The sequence below is a fragment of the Cebidichthys violaceus genome, unplaced genomic scaffold, assembly GCF_023349555.1.
Source record: "Cebidichthys violaceus isolate CVI_PGR_0920_01 unplaced genomic scaffold, fCebVio1.0.p SCAF_7, whole genome shotgun sequence".
Lineage (NCBI taxonomy): Eukaryota > Metazoa > Chordata > Actinopteri > Perciformes > Stichaeidae > Cebidichthys > Cebidichthys violaceus.
The window spans coordinates 11758073-11773784 of NW_027176927.1; the positions used below are offsets into that span (position 1 = coordinate 11758073).

Here is a 15712-nt window from a genome sequence, read left to right on the forward strand (position 1 = left end):
TTATAGAACTAAGGTTACAATATTGAAAACTTGGTTCTAACTCACACAGGCTCTGCCGTCCACTGGATTCTATGGGTGCAGCCCGATGAATGTACGCCCTGCCGTGACATAACATCAACCTAACCACACAGATCCTGAGCAACTATTCGTAGGGGGCCCAGCCAACCCAGGTAGTATGTAACTGAACTGGGTAGAGCCGTGGTCTAACTCCAAGCTACCAGGAAGAACGCCAGGCTTTGAAGCTTTTTTAAGATTTTTAAATTTTACATAGTGGCCAAACGGTTTATTTACGGATTATTTAAATATATATATCGTCATATTTCACGTAGAGTATATTTTCTTTGTGCTGTTATTGTGATTTAAACCACACATTTTAATTTGGGAATTAACATTTTCTATTATTCTATTCTAGTAGAAAATGGACCATATAACACTTTTTTTTTCTTTTAGCAGTGGTGATCATTTCTAATCATTTCATGGAGAAATGCAGGAAAAACAACTGTCTGCACTATAAACTAACTGTTGGCTAACAGCAAACTCCCCCTGAATACTGTCATCATCCTAACAACACTGAACAAACTGTCTCTCAAAGAATCTAGTATCCCTCTTTAGCCAAAATCAGTATTAGTTTTCCACCACTGTCCCTGGGCATGTTCTGGCTCTCTGGCTCTACAATCCAGGGCATATTCTAAGATCCTTAACCCAGCAGCAAGCTTTGTTTTGGGGTTTTAGTCCAGCTCTGCTCTTGGGAGGTCCAACAGCTCATCCAAACCCCCTCCAGTCATTTTTGGCGTGAAGGATTTTTATTTTCAATCACGCTGTCCCAATCCCCAGGACAATTAGAGGTCATTGAGGAGCAGTTTATAGAAAGTGCAGAGCTACAGAATGTTGTTTTGGAAAGTTGTAATGCTCCCTTGTGTGAGTGAATAGGCTTGGAACACCAACATTAAAAGAAAAAAAGACGTGTACAATACAGAAACAGAAATAGGTTGCTTATCTTTTAATAATTTTTACTTTCCGGAAAATCTTGTTTATCTAAATCCCCCAGGAGTCGAGGTTGTCCAAGAAAATTAAATGTTCTGCTTAGACATTCATTGAAATTCCTCACAGGTCTTATTCAAACTCTTCTTTCTATTGCTTGTGCTCATTATCAATCCACAAGTAACATCAAAGATCTGAGGCTTTGACACACATAGGTTGAACAATATCCCACAGTGCTGAAAAATCGTTACGACCCGTAGCATTAATACTTGCAATGTGGGCTGTTTTTTTAGTTATTTTAGAGAAAACAGCAAATTGTCGGTCTTAATGTGTTAAAATCCATCTTCTAAAGCCATGAAGATTCGAGACTACAGTCTCTACTGCACTAGAGATACAAGGCAACTGGTGCAACAGATTCCTCACATTCTTTCTGTGTAAGAAAATTTGGCCTACATTTTTATATTGCATTTTTGTGTAGTACCAGAAAAAGAAGAAACAGACCATGAATCTGACATTATCCAAATCAAATCAGCCAATGTTGCTTCACAGCCATTTACCAAATCTATTAAGCACTGGACTTTGAAGGGTTTAAAATAACCTTGGTGCACTCAGCCACCTTTCATTTGTACATGTGACTCTTGCAGCCAAACTAAACAGTGCTCTCTCTCTCTCTCTCTCTCTCTCTCTCTCTCTCTCTCTCTCGCTCTCTCGCTCTCTCTCTCTCTCTCTCTCATTATCTTGTCAGCATGAGATCATTGTTTCATCCATGCCCAATGATGTCATTTCCTTCATAAACAAGTTCAACTTCCTCTCATGGGTCAGCTGAGCTTATCCTGTGAGTGCCCACGTGGGACTTTGGTTCATTTCAGCTAAACTCTGTATTAGTTTTCAGTCATTTCGCACAGCTGCATGAAACTATATTTACTCTGCACAATACTGTGTTTAGTTCTACAGTGCTTGACACAGAATACGAATAGGCTAGCATGCAGCAGAACCCCAAAAGACCAGTTTGGTGAGTCAGACGTTATCCCTGTATGTATGTTGAAACTACTTTAGTTTCCCTGACTCACAGCACAGATTAACTGAGTGAAAGCATCCGACTTTTCACCAGGTTGTTGGTGGAGTAGTGTTTGTACAGCAGTGTGGAACCACAACCTACACTGATGTCAAACAACTCTCAGGCACTACAGCATTTGGAATTGAACAGCTTCACTCTGACCATTTAAAAGGCCCAGCACTCCCGTACATTTATTCAAGTGCAGCTTGTCCTTCTGTAAATCAGCAAGGTAAAAGGAATGCTAATGAAATTATTCTTTTTTTTTCTTATTGAGTGAGGCACAGCTGTAGCCTGCCTGGAACAACATGGGCAGGGTTACTGCATTCAGCCAAGGTAATCACAATCTAGATGAGCTTTAAAGCTGATGGTTGCCGGTAGGGAAAAAGGGACCTGTTTTTCTTTGCCAAACCCCCTCCTCTCTGTTTCTCAGGGAAGGTTGATATGGGTTAGGAGTTTAAAAACTGCTACACACCCATGTGTTTTAACAGTTCTCCACCACATGTGTTATCAGCTGAGCCATGGATGTGGGAAAGCCCCGCAGGCAGAATGACATCATGCCTTCTGTAAAACTAGATATAGTTTAACCCACAAGGGTGTAACTTGAAAATGTAGGAGATGGGGAAGATTGTTGGAAACAACCGAAACCAGTGGAAACAAACAAAGATACAAATGCCTGTTAAAATGTAACTCTTAGTGGGCTTTTTGGTGCAGCTTTTAGAAGCTAAACGACACCAAAGCAGAGGCGGTAGCTGCAATTTCTGAATCAGACTGCATGCTAGATTTGAATTCCAGTAAGAGCGTTGCATCTCTCAGCCTCCCAACAATAGTATCCTTTAAAATATGACAGCAATGTTGACACTCTGGCCTGTATTGATGTGTTTTACTACGGCCTGGCTAAAGAAATTGATTTATAGCTTCAAATTGATTTTTGCGTGCTTGCCCTTTAAAAGCTTTGGCATAGTCAGCCGTTTAATGTCGAAAGGTTTTGAACAGTTAAAGCTTCTCTGCATATGTTATCAGTTTAGCCATAATGAGCAAGAAGCCCAGTGGCAGAGTGACATCATTTATAGTTTAGCACTAGCACACAGGGGTGGAACTGGAAAATAGCAGGGAATCTTTGGAAATAAGTGAAATAAAAAAACACGATACGTTATACAGTCACATTTGAAACTTGAGCATGTTGAAGCAATTGCTTTTGATGGTAATACAAACAGTGAGTGCACACTGTGTCTCATAAGTTTTGCTGAGAATGGCAATGCAGGATGGACTGCTACTAAGCACTGGAGCCTACAGTTTAAACACCTAATAAACATGTTGGCTCTTTTCAGAAAAACACCAGTAATTTCATTAGATCAGCCTAATCATTTGTGGTCCTTTCATCATGTCAACTCATGATTGAGAGCGACATAATTGCTTTGCTCAGCTTTTCGAAGAAGGAAATCCTTGTTGTGAAAATCAAAAGAGGACTACATTGAGTAAATGGATAACACAATATAAAACATATACATCATGGCAGAAATGGCAAAGATTATGTAATATTGCAGAAAGGGTTAGTACATTTTTATTCTTATTAAAGTATAACATTTGAACATTTGAACATTGTGAACATTCAAAGTAGGCTTAATTTACCCACCAATTCATGGTCCATTCATGATATTAATATTAATAGATACATTACTGAGGACATTAGGAGTAGTGCCTCCACCACTCAACAAGAGTGTTTTGATAAACAGAGGTAAATCAGCTGAAGTCATACAAGCACTGTTTTTTCTGCAGCACTACCAAGAGAGAAGTAGTGAACTGCTCATGTTGTTAAAAGGGGGCTTTAGGGAAGATTACATCGTCATTGTCATCACCACCATGACCACTGCACTGACCAGCACCAGCACCATCATCATCATCATCATCTACACTGCTCTAACCACCATCATCATTATCATCGTCTTCCAGAGCTCAGCACACAAGCATAATAACTCCAACATTTAGGGCCCCATTGGAAAAATGACATCATTATTTCCCCCCTCTATAACTCTCCAGGGTACAACTGACTGAGCTGGAGAGGAGGGATGTAGTTTTGTAAATGATGTGATGTGTTGGCATCTTTGCAGGGATTGTCAGCTGCTTTGCTGTCTACATCTCACAGAAACGGCCCTGTAGGAAAGTTGACATCATCCTCATGCTGCAGAACAATAACTGGCATCCCTAATCCGCTGACATAAAATTGACATATGTCTGGAAGAGGGGAGATATATGACAACAATGGAAGTCGTTGGCCCTTCTGCAGGAAATTGTCAGCTGTTTGGCGTTCTGGAAATAAATGGAGGGGATTGAAGTGTTTTAGCAGAGCAGTAGACTTGCCAGAGACACAGTCCATGAACTGTGACTGCAAGGGTTCAAACCTTCCTTGTGAAATGCTGTCACACATCTCTCTTCGATGTTCAAAGTGTATCTGCACTGTAATGTCTAAAATCAGTTTAATAACCCTCTGGAGGGTGACTTCAGTCTGCCCTTGGGTTAAATGACATAATTCCCAGACACTGTGAAAAATGTGTAAAACCTGAAACTGATATAAAAATGGGGAATCAAGAAGGTTGAAAGCATCTGAAAAATATCCTAACCACCGAGAGCTTAAGGTTAAAAACCTAAAACCCATCAAGTTTGGGTCCAAACACAGAGTGCTATAGCTCCTCCACCCTACAAATGGTTTTGATTTTAGGAAGCTAATTAGGGAAACTTGGAAGCAGGGATTAATCTGCCAAAGTGATTGAGGGAATCATTCAGCTGTGTTTAACTAAAACCAAAAGTGCTACAGGCAAAATGAGTTAAATCCTATTGGCAAGGGTAATGCTAACTGACTTAAATAGTTGTGTGTAAAACTCTTCTGGTGGATTAACACTCTGAAAGTGACAGCATGGTGGAAAATGATGACCACAGCGCTAGAAAGGTGTGTGTTTGTTATCTGTCAGCAGTTTCCTAAGGAGAGAGAGGGTGTGTGTGTGTATTTGTGGAAGATGATACAAAATAAAACCATAAAATGCCAAATGCTCAAAATGCCAGAGACACAATCGTGCACGCACCTACACACACAACTCTAGCAAAGTGGTGAGTTTTCACAGAGAGCTGACACCTACAGTATGTGATGTCATCTTGCTTAAATCTAGCTCTAGCAATATGCATCACATGTCCCTGTGGGGTGAATGGACTGTGTACACCACTGTTTACCTTTGCCTGTCACTTTAATTGATTTTATAATAGCGATTTTAATCAGAAAATACAACATGCATCTGAGTCATATATACAGCATACACTACAACATAATAAACATGTCAGTGTGTGATTTTCCGTTGCTCATGGGTATTGGAGTATATTTAAACCACTCACAAACACACACACTGTATTAGGTTAATTGCTCATGTTCACGTTCTTCCTTACTCCAGTTCTTCTAATGACCACTAGATGTCGACTCCAGGACAACTGTTCCCATATGGAAGGGGCTGAGAGGGATCCCCACTTCTGCCTCGATTCACAGAGTCAAATTAAGTTTTTAGATAAGATAACAGACTCAAAAGCTAATATTACTTCAAATGTTTGTCTTGAGGGAGATTTGGAAACATAGCTATGATAACATATTCGGGCATAAAGAGAGGTATTATTGGAAGCCTAATTTAAAAGGAGTCTCAGCTTATCTCTCTTGGCTGTGCTGTTTTATGCTTACTAGTCACTCCAACCAGGACCTATGTCAATAAACTATTATCATATTATTTATTTTACTAACTCTGTGGTACTGGATCAAAATGCTGGTTTTATTCAAAGACTGAATCATACCGGTTAGCTTAATGGGTTAGTATATTTGAGAAAGTGCCCCGTTCTTGATCCCCAAGTTCAGATCATTAGGATCTGCTGGATGGTCTCCATGGAGTTAACAGTTCATAGGATGATGTCTTTGCTATTTATCGTGTTCATTATATTCCTGGCCAGCTTTTTATACACCACCCAACAGCATAACAATACAGTTGATACAATCGGGGCAGTTGTGGACAGCTATCTAGATCCTCTGTCTGAATGTGCTACGTCTCTTTCAGGCGAACAAAACTGGGTGGCCACATTTAGTCATCTAATTCATTTGAATCAACATTTCATAAACATACTGTATGGCCCAGTACAACGTATTGTTTCACAGGGTCGTCTGGTGGGTTCTCACATGATCAGGAAGAGGGATGAGTAAACCCTTTTATTGCTGAGACCACTGGATATTGCTAACGCCCATACAAGGGCCTGTGGGCATTACAAATCTGAATCACTGATATAAAACGAATCACTCAGAGCAGGGGGCGATAGTAATGAGAGTGGTTAGGCATTCCCATACAAGTAGGACACAACATACTGTGAGGTTGACTCAGTCCTCTAAGGGGTGATGGTGTCACTGTCTGAATAATGAAAATCTGCAGCTTCAATTGTGCTGTATACCTTACACTCTCTTTAGATGTGTCCTAAGGCACAATGCAGCTTGGTCTCTGACTCATGTGAGTCACGCTGATGTCTATAGAAGAAACATTGTGTATTGTGTTTGAATCAATGAGGAGTCTGCCAGCTGAATCATTTGGGTTATACAAACCACGTGACTCATTTGCTAAGGTCCATAAATCAACTTCCTCGTATCAGATCCGAAAACATGATCTGTGAAACTAGGTGTGGTGCTTTGAGTTCTGGCTGTCGCATAGGGATGTGAAGGTATTATATGACAGCAGATTCCCTTTGAGAAGCTGAGAAATTGACCATAAGTAATGACAAACATGGGGCTACCTTTGACATCGATGTAACAATATGCTTATGGTCCATATCTCTGTTTGGATCTGCTTTGGTTTTAGTTGTTTTAATGTTCAGGAAGAGTGTTTTAATTTGACTTCAGCATGTGACCACCTGGCCTCAATGTCATCAAAATGTCACCTGAAGCTCTCACCTAATCATTTTATGAATCCCTCCTTTTTGAACCACGCACACATGCACCCACACACACACACATACTGTCGAGCTTGTCTTCCTTCCTGCGGAATGACAATGCTTCCTTGTTTATGCAGCAACCATAAAAACACAATCAGCCACAAGTCAACACTGACTGACTCCAAACAAGCTGGATTACTGCTCTAATTGAGCTTTAATAAGCCCTTATTAAACGGCCGCAGGCCTCGTTAGGCAGTTCATTAAGTCATTTCATCCTTTTATTCCTTCATTAAGTCTCTTTTCTTCTCTCTTTTCATCTCAGGAATTGTGGGAGTGGTGAGGTCTGGGAGATCACAACCTTAATTCTCTCCAAGACAGACGGTTTAATTAACACTGGAGGAATCCTCACTGGCTCCAGACCTCTACACTAGGAATGTACAGGGGAATTGGAGTGCCAAGGTAAGGCACTAAGCTAATGTGTTTTTACTGGCAATATACACTAATAACCTTTTAAATTACAGCTACCGTGTTCCTTGCATTTATGATGTAATTAGATGTTGATACTGAATGCATGAAAAATGGATACAAATTATGAATACATATGTAATTTAGCAGCGTTTGAGAGAAATGCCTGATAATGAACACTGGTTTAATTAAATGTGAGCAAATTTCTTTTTTTCCCACCAGACCCCAACATGAGGAATAAGTAGTAAAGTAAATGTATAAATACATTGCAAAGTAGACAGACACTGTACATACCGGACTGGGAGAAAACAACTATTCAAAGTTACTGACAGAAGGGAAATTGCAACAGACAGTTACGTCTGTTGGTACTTCCTCTTCATTATGCATACAACTGTGTTTCCCACAGTTGACACTGACATTTATTCTCAAAAAGTTCAAAATGATACCGTCACAGCACTCGTGAACACATGTAGGTTGTTTACGAGTCGAAACAAGAAATGTAGACCTATGAATTTCATAAACCTACAAAACCAAGTCTGACTGTGAACGTCAAGATGATGAAACACTGATTATTTGTTTTAAGTTAAGGTAATGCTATAAGTCTCTAAATGTTCAAGCTGTATTCTGTTTTAGGCCTCACTTTGGTGGCATTTTGCCAATCTGCTTCTTTGGTTTGTACCTTGCAATGAACCTTCTCCTCATTATGTCCCACCGCAGCATGCCCTTTAAACAGAAAGTAGATCGCTTTCAGGGTTTCATACATTTTGAAATTCAACTTCATGAGGACATAGTTGTCATGCATTTTATGACAAATATTTATTGTATTTATTTATTGTGGTTGAGTAAGCAGAGAGCAACCAGATGCACACACACACACACACACACACACACACACATACACACACACACACACACACACACACACACACACACACACACACACACACACACACACACACACACAAACATCCACACATCATCCAAACCTGTTTTAAAGATTAGAATCTAAAACACTAAAACTGTCCCTTTGAAGAGTGCAAAGCAAATTGTTCCCCCTAAAGCTGAAAAGTTAAAGATTACAGTTAGTAACATCTGCATGTTTTTGTGTCTGCTGGTGTGGGGGGGGATTTCCAATTCTGTGTGGAATATTCAATGAACTCTGCACGCACATACCTTTTTCCCTTTTCACATGCCAATAAACACCTGAGCCATTGTTTGCTGTTAGCAATGAAGAAAGTTATACACCTGGGAATCTTAAGAGAAACAACATTGCATAAGGATCAGTATTAACTTAAATTGTATGAACATGGATAGTTCTATTTTAAAAAAGGTAAAAAACCACCCAAACAAACAAAGATGACAGTAATATATATAAATAAATAAATGAATAATAAAATAGTAATAAAATACTGAACCAGTAACACAAGGAGACTGGGCCACATTTAGCCATCTATTTCGTCTGAAGGAGGTGTGTATGTGTGATAGAGTGAGAGAAAAATAGAGATTGTATGTGTGTGTGTGTGTGTGTGTCTGTGTATGTGTGTGGATGTGAGTCTTTGCATGTTTATTAACGGTTTGGATCCTACTGAGGAGACAGATGTTCATGGCAGAGGTATGCAGAGATGAGATAGTGTCCAAATTAATCCACTTGTGACTTACTTGTGTGTGTGTGTGTGTGTGTGTGTGTGTGTGTGTGTGTGTGTGTGTGTTTGCGTGTGTGAGGGGGAATACTCTTCCCCATGGAAGTCAGAAAAACTGTCCTTCACCTTTCTGTGTTGTTTTCACAACATTGTGTGTGTGTGTATGCTGTATGTTAACATGCTTTAGTGCAGACAGCTAAGACTTCCACCTTCAGCCATGAAGTGATTGAGTTTTCTGAAGCTTCAGCAGATGTCCAAACCTCAGGATTCACCCCGTCTCTTTCTATCTTTTGTTTTTCTCCCTGTCTTTGTTGTTTTGGATTTCTTGAGCTCCTGTTTCTGTTGTTCTGTTTGTCCTCTTTGCCACTTTGTGTCAGTCATTTATATATACACATTCAACAGGCATAGACAGTACACTACATTCATATACAAACACACACATACAGTATCGCTGACAGTTGATGTTGACTGATGATGCAGAAAAATATTCACTCACTCAGAAACACAAGGAAGTGCTGGTTTGAGTGTTATGTAAAATTATAGCTCATGTATTCAAAGACACACACACACACACACACACACACACACACACACTTGTCAACTGATTAGTTACACAATTAGAACCATAAGTTCCATAAAAAAGCAGAAGCTGCCAACTGTTTGTACTTTTGCGAAGGGAGAAATGAAACTTGTGAAGTCAGTTGAAGCCATATATGAGTTAAGATATTATACGGTTTGCTGCCTTGTCTGAAAAACACATCCAGCATGATCCAGCACACATATACAAAACTCAGAGCTACCTATCGTTATGTGTCATGTGTTATTTTTAAAAAGCGCACAATCTGTCATTATTTTAAGGTGAGGTGGGACGTGTTCACCCTAATCAACAATGTTTCCAGTTCTTACAACAGTGGTTGGACAGTCCATCTCTGATACTTAAAATGCTGATTCGTAAAAATAAAGAATTGGACATTACATAACTAAATTGGGTACTCTCCAGTTTAATATAATTTAGTCATGTCTAAATATGGACATTACGGGGAGACACTTTAGACAAATGCTGAACCCACAAGATCACCTTTGTCTGCTGAGCAGGCCAACCCTTAGCTGTGTGTTCTAATTGTCTGTAATTGTAGCTGTAGTCTACTCAATGAAAGCAATCAAAGGCACTCAATTACAAGACATTGGTCAGCAGCCCTAGGGGCAGAACTTCAGATCAGGGGACATACACATGCATGTGCATAAATACACAAATGGTCACACACACACACACACACACACACACACACACACACACACACACACACACACACACACACACATATACACACACATATACACACATATACATACAGGCAGTTACCCACACATTTCCTGTGTGTTTCATGTCAGACGATCTTTTCTTCTTTCTCTTCTGTTTGGAGAGGAAGTGCGAGTCTAATGACTTTTCCTTTGCGTCACAAACACTGCATGTGGGAGGCAGACAGCCGCACTGCACATATGTGCAAGTGAGAACCTTTATGCATGCATGTATGGGTTTGCGAAGAGCTTGATAGATGCAGGTCGTGTTCTGAAATTGTTAGAGGCTTCATGTATCTTCAGGAGTTTGTATTTTTGAGAAAATTCACATTTGTGTTTGTTTGTGCCTGTGAAAGAAAGTCTTTTTTTTTCATTTTTCGTCTGCTTCTGAAAAATAAGTTTGTCTCAGAGGAATTGTACACACCGTGTACATTTGATGTCACCTTGTTGCGCTTGTGGGACACTTCTGTTTGTGCACGTAATGAGGCGTGACCATATAGTAGTGTTTGAGCTTTACTTTTGTATGTGCCTCTTGCTCAGTTTTGTAAACACCGCTACCACTGAGACTTCACACACTTTGTAGAACTCACTGTTTTTCCTCTGCCACTCACACTCTCTATATCGATCCTAATCCATATTTTATTTCTTATGAGAATTACTGTGGACCGAGCTGAAATCTCAGTAATTATTTGTTGTAGTAATGTATCCTATATGTATGAGGGTTGCTACCAATGCACCTCATAAACCGCATCATTTTAATGCTTTGAAGGAGAATTCTACTCCAAAATCAACAATGAGCTGTCAAAAAAGTCAGCTTGTTTACATAAAAGTTTTAAAAGTTTTAGAAACATTTTAAGGGTTTGGGTTTGTATCTCTTAAGGATGAAGGAAGTGATGCAAAGAAAATAACATACTGTGCCCAGTTCAAATTCCTTCACTCTACATTCATAGAATGGATAATAAATAATAATTTAAATTTTAAGAAAATAGAAACAACAATTGTTCTGTTTAATGTGATATTTATGCTACACCACGTCCTCCAAACTGCAGTAATGGTTAAAGACATTCTGTGTATATTTGGCTATGGAACCCATGAAAGTATTGTGATTACATAATTTACCTTTGGTTTTGATTTAACTTATGATGGCATGTCAGTCAACATTACTAAACTCTCAATGTAAACATAACACTGATGAGTAAACTCCTAAATAATGAGGTTCACTGATGCAGGGCTCCCCATGACTAAATATTCAGGCAACCAAAACTGTCTCTGTTCTGTCCCATTTTGGGTTGCAATATTTCAAGCACATCTCCAAAACTGGCTCCACATCTCCAAAAGTGTGAATAAATCTTCATGGGAGTGAAACAAGGTTAGCTAATCCAGCAATGCTTGGTTCCCCATACAGTTGTGAGTTTGCACAGTTCATCTGGGGCCACAGAGGAGTGTTCTGCACAAAACAAGTACCCATTCAAAGACCAAGGTTGATGTTTAGCTATAAGCAAGGGACTGTTGAAACATTATTTTAAAAACAGCCGTTTGATTGGATCCAAGGCCTTTGCTGAACTCTTCTTCCAAACTCATCACTCCCCTTTTCTACCTTTGCACTCTGGTGCCAACTCCATCATTTCCCTTACTATGTCTTATGCTTATGGACACCCACTCTCCTTCTCCTTCCTTTTCTTTCTCCCTCCCTACTTGCCTTTTTATCACTCCATCCTCCTCTTTTTTTTTGTCATTCCCAAACCTTGAATCTCAAATCTTTTTGTTCTCTTCCATGTGCATTTACTCACTGCCTTCACATCCCTCTGTCTTTCTGTATCTCTCTCTCCCTTTCAAATTGTGTTTTATTTCCATCTTAAATTATGCTTCATTGGCTTTAGGAAGAAAATTATGTTGACACTAAGTAATAGAAGAAGAAAAGCTATCACCTTAATCACCCTGTGTACTGTCATTCTCCAACCAACACAAATTGAGAAAATGACTAATAATTACAATATACCTCAATCATGAATGTAAAAAACGACATTTGATAGTGACAACGTAGTATAAAGACCCAAATGACTGTGGGTGGCAGGGAAAGTGGACCAGACAAACTAACACAGGACTTTCAACCAGGAGACCAGGGTCCGTGTACCAGAAGTGTTGTTGAGTTATTTTTCAAGTTACACAGTTTTTTGAACTTATGTTACACTGCTTGCATTTTACTTAGTTTACGTGGTTATTTTAAGCCCAACTGTAATGTATTTCCAAAACGTAAGCAAGTGTTTTTGTTGAATTCACAAGTGAACCCCGCGTTTACTGCGACCGTAGTGGAGCGCCATAGCTTGACACCCTGGGCTACCCAGTCCTCGAGAAAGTGGCCCTTCCAAAGGCCAAAGGGGTCTGACCGAGCATCAGCATGTGATGACTGTGATGTTATCTCTGTATATGCAGTTCATCAGTAATTCTTAGATGTATTCTCAATCAACATTACGTGATTTTGTTGTATGTTGTGTGTAATTCCAGCTGATGGGCAATGTATTGGTTTTTGAATATTGACTCATTTTAGCTCTTTGAGTTGCATTAATGTTACCAAATTTCTTCACAGCAGTTTAATGGAGAGGATGACTGGAGTTTTGCCTCTTTGCGAGGAACATGTAAAGTGAGTTTGTTTTATCCTGCTCTCCTCCGCTCTATCTTTGCTACTGTCTTCAGCTCCCTTCAAACCCCTTCTCCTCCAGCTCCACATCATGAGCAGTGAGACTACTGTTGCAGTTGAGTTCAGTTCAGTTGAGGTCAGACAGACAGTGTGCTGCCCCGGGGAGATACAGGCTGGCTACCAACCAGATAAGTTGGAAGGCGATGTCCTGGTATTTCCCCTCTCTCTCTCTCTCTCTCTCTCTCTCTCTCCCTCTCTCTCTCTCTCTCTCTCATGTCTGAGAGCTTGTTGCTCCCACTGAACGTTGAAAGCTCAGACGAGCTCCTCGGAAACCAAATCTGACCGTTAGAGCAAATAATAATCATAATAAATTAAGTACATTCTGTCTCTCATTTCCCTATCACTTTCTCAGCCTCCCTCACCATCTCATCTCCATGTGCACGCGCACACACACAGTCTCACACACAGATTTAAATGATTTATTCATGTCAGCATAAATTACAGCAATAATCTCTGGTGTACCATAAGAGAATCAGATACTGGTGCAGTTGGTGTTTTAGCATTGATGTGTTGTGGTGCCTCCATGCCAGCTAATTTTGATCGGTGTGTTTGTTTAAACTCACTTGGCTTTCCCTAACAAGTTTGATCTGAGTAAACAAGGAGCCAGCCAAATAACTGTGGAGTGAGAGGGAAAGACACAGGGTCAGAGAGTGTGTGAAGCAGTGAGACAGGCAGAAAGGCAGAGGCAACCACTTACTCAGGCTAAACCCTGAAGTCATGGACAGGAAGCTGATATTTTCCCAGACTTACTTTACTCTTTTTTTTGGAGTCTGATCCGACAATTGTAGCTTCCTCTGAGGGGCTAATAATACAACAGAGCCATTGTGCCATGCGTCGTTTCCCTTCGCCTGGTTTAGCAAGAGAGAAGGCGTCTGCATGAAATCTTTCCACTCCCAGTGTGGTTGGGTGGAGCTTTTATTGCCATCAGATTGGATTGTCACACCACATCGTACTAATGCACTATTATAGTCTGGCTCAGATGAATATGAATACACAGATACACAGTGCTCTAGAGAGTAGCCTCAATAGGCTCTAAATTCCCTATGTCCATCTTGTACTGGTGTTTTAGTTTTTTCTTAGCTGTGCAGAAAGTGTGAATTATGGGCGAATAATTGCAGTTTTCTATTGACTTTATATGCAATCGTGCTGCCTAAAACATTTGCTTCCTTGGATTTCTGTCAATTCTGCCAATCTGATTGGATTCATGTTGCACTATTGTTTCTAATATAACTTGTTTCAAGAATGTGTAGGATAAACCAGTGTTGTTATTTCACCCAAATGCAGCTGCAAGGCGATTTGGAGTCCATGGGTCCTACGAGACCCAAATTAAATGTTGCAGATATACATTAACTCTCATGTAGGTGGGACTGTGTGGTTATCATCATCATCATCATCATCATCATTATCATCATCTTTGAATGAGTTTTGTATGACATCTTTATTGCTATTGCTATACTTCTATTATTAATGGGCCTACCATGCATTGTCTTCCTGAAACTGTATGCATCCAAATTTGATAAGCTAACTACTTTGGGTATTGTATAGATGGTTTCCTTCTGATAACAGTACAACTAACAATGCTGATCTGAAATCTGATAGTTAACATCTGGTTTTGTTTTTATTGCGATTGCAAACGACTTTGAGAAATAACAATGATTTGTATCAACTTTTAGTTCTCATTGCCTTAGGCAGGTGCAAGTTGTGTTTTAAAGGTTGCTTAGTAAACAGGCGAGTAACTGCATTAGCATTTCTTTAGATTAAAAACATCCATAGTGCTTTATGTCTTATTTGTCCTGTGGGACGGGGCCGAGTTTTATTAGAAACTGTGTTGTGAGCAGGTGTGGCATTGAAAATAGTCCCACACAGAGTTGAAGGCTGAATGTGAGATGAAATTACTTGTTAGATGGATGGCTTTTGTAGTGTTCTTGACACAGCCTTATAAAAAATATAAGTGATCTTGCAAATGAAATATTAACCCTAGCATTGCTTTCCTATTCACTTCGTACCTATGTTACACCTGCATTGCATCGAACGTGTGGGCTTTTATACAGTATAATGTTTTGTTGAATTTTTAAACACACAAACCCTCACTTATTATTCACCTTTCCTAGACACACAAATGATCAATGGTGGGTTGGGAGATGAGATGATAATATAAAATCACAAGGAAAGCATTACTCTTGCATGCGTAGTGAGAAAGGAGTCGTTTTTATGACCCAGACAGTGCAACATTAATAAGACAAATCACCGTGTATCCCAGCTTACCCTTGATCATCCCCACAGGCAAAGCAAAGCATGTCTGGTCAGGTTGACCAGTTTGTCTGTCTCTGTTTGTGTGTGTCTGGGTGTGTGTGACTGTAGCCTTGCATGCATCCCTATCTGTTCATCTGGCTTCTGGCCTGTCATGCTGTTTGTCTCCATGTTTGGATAACCATGCATCTATCATTTTATCAGTAAGTCTATCAATTGGTGTGTGTATGTGTGTGTCCATGGGTGAAATGACCACTAAGTTTCCCGCTGTGTCGACCACATGCTCCACTCCATTCTCCTCAGCTCGGGTCCTCCTTTTTAACCCACCTGGCCGCTCTACCTTGACCACCCATGTTGTTCGGTCTGGCCTGGCTTTTTGTG

General features: G+C 40.0%; 1 long non-coding RNA gene across 4 annotated transcripts in view; it reads left to right on the plus strand.

Annotated features, from left to right (window-relative positions):
* LOC137891715 (uncharacterized) overlaps positions 1-15712 on the plus strand; it is a 95158-nt gene that overhangs the window by 37882 nt on the left and 41564 nt on the right. For all 4 annotated transcript variants that reach the window (XR_011105366.1, XR_011105363.1, XR_011105365.1 and 1 more), the window contains one exon: positions 7302-7438. This is a non-coding gene — a long non-coding RNA (uncharacterized lncRNA). The remainder of the gene's footprint in view (positions 1-7301; positions 7439-15712) is intronic.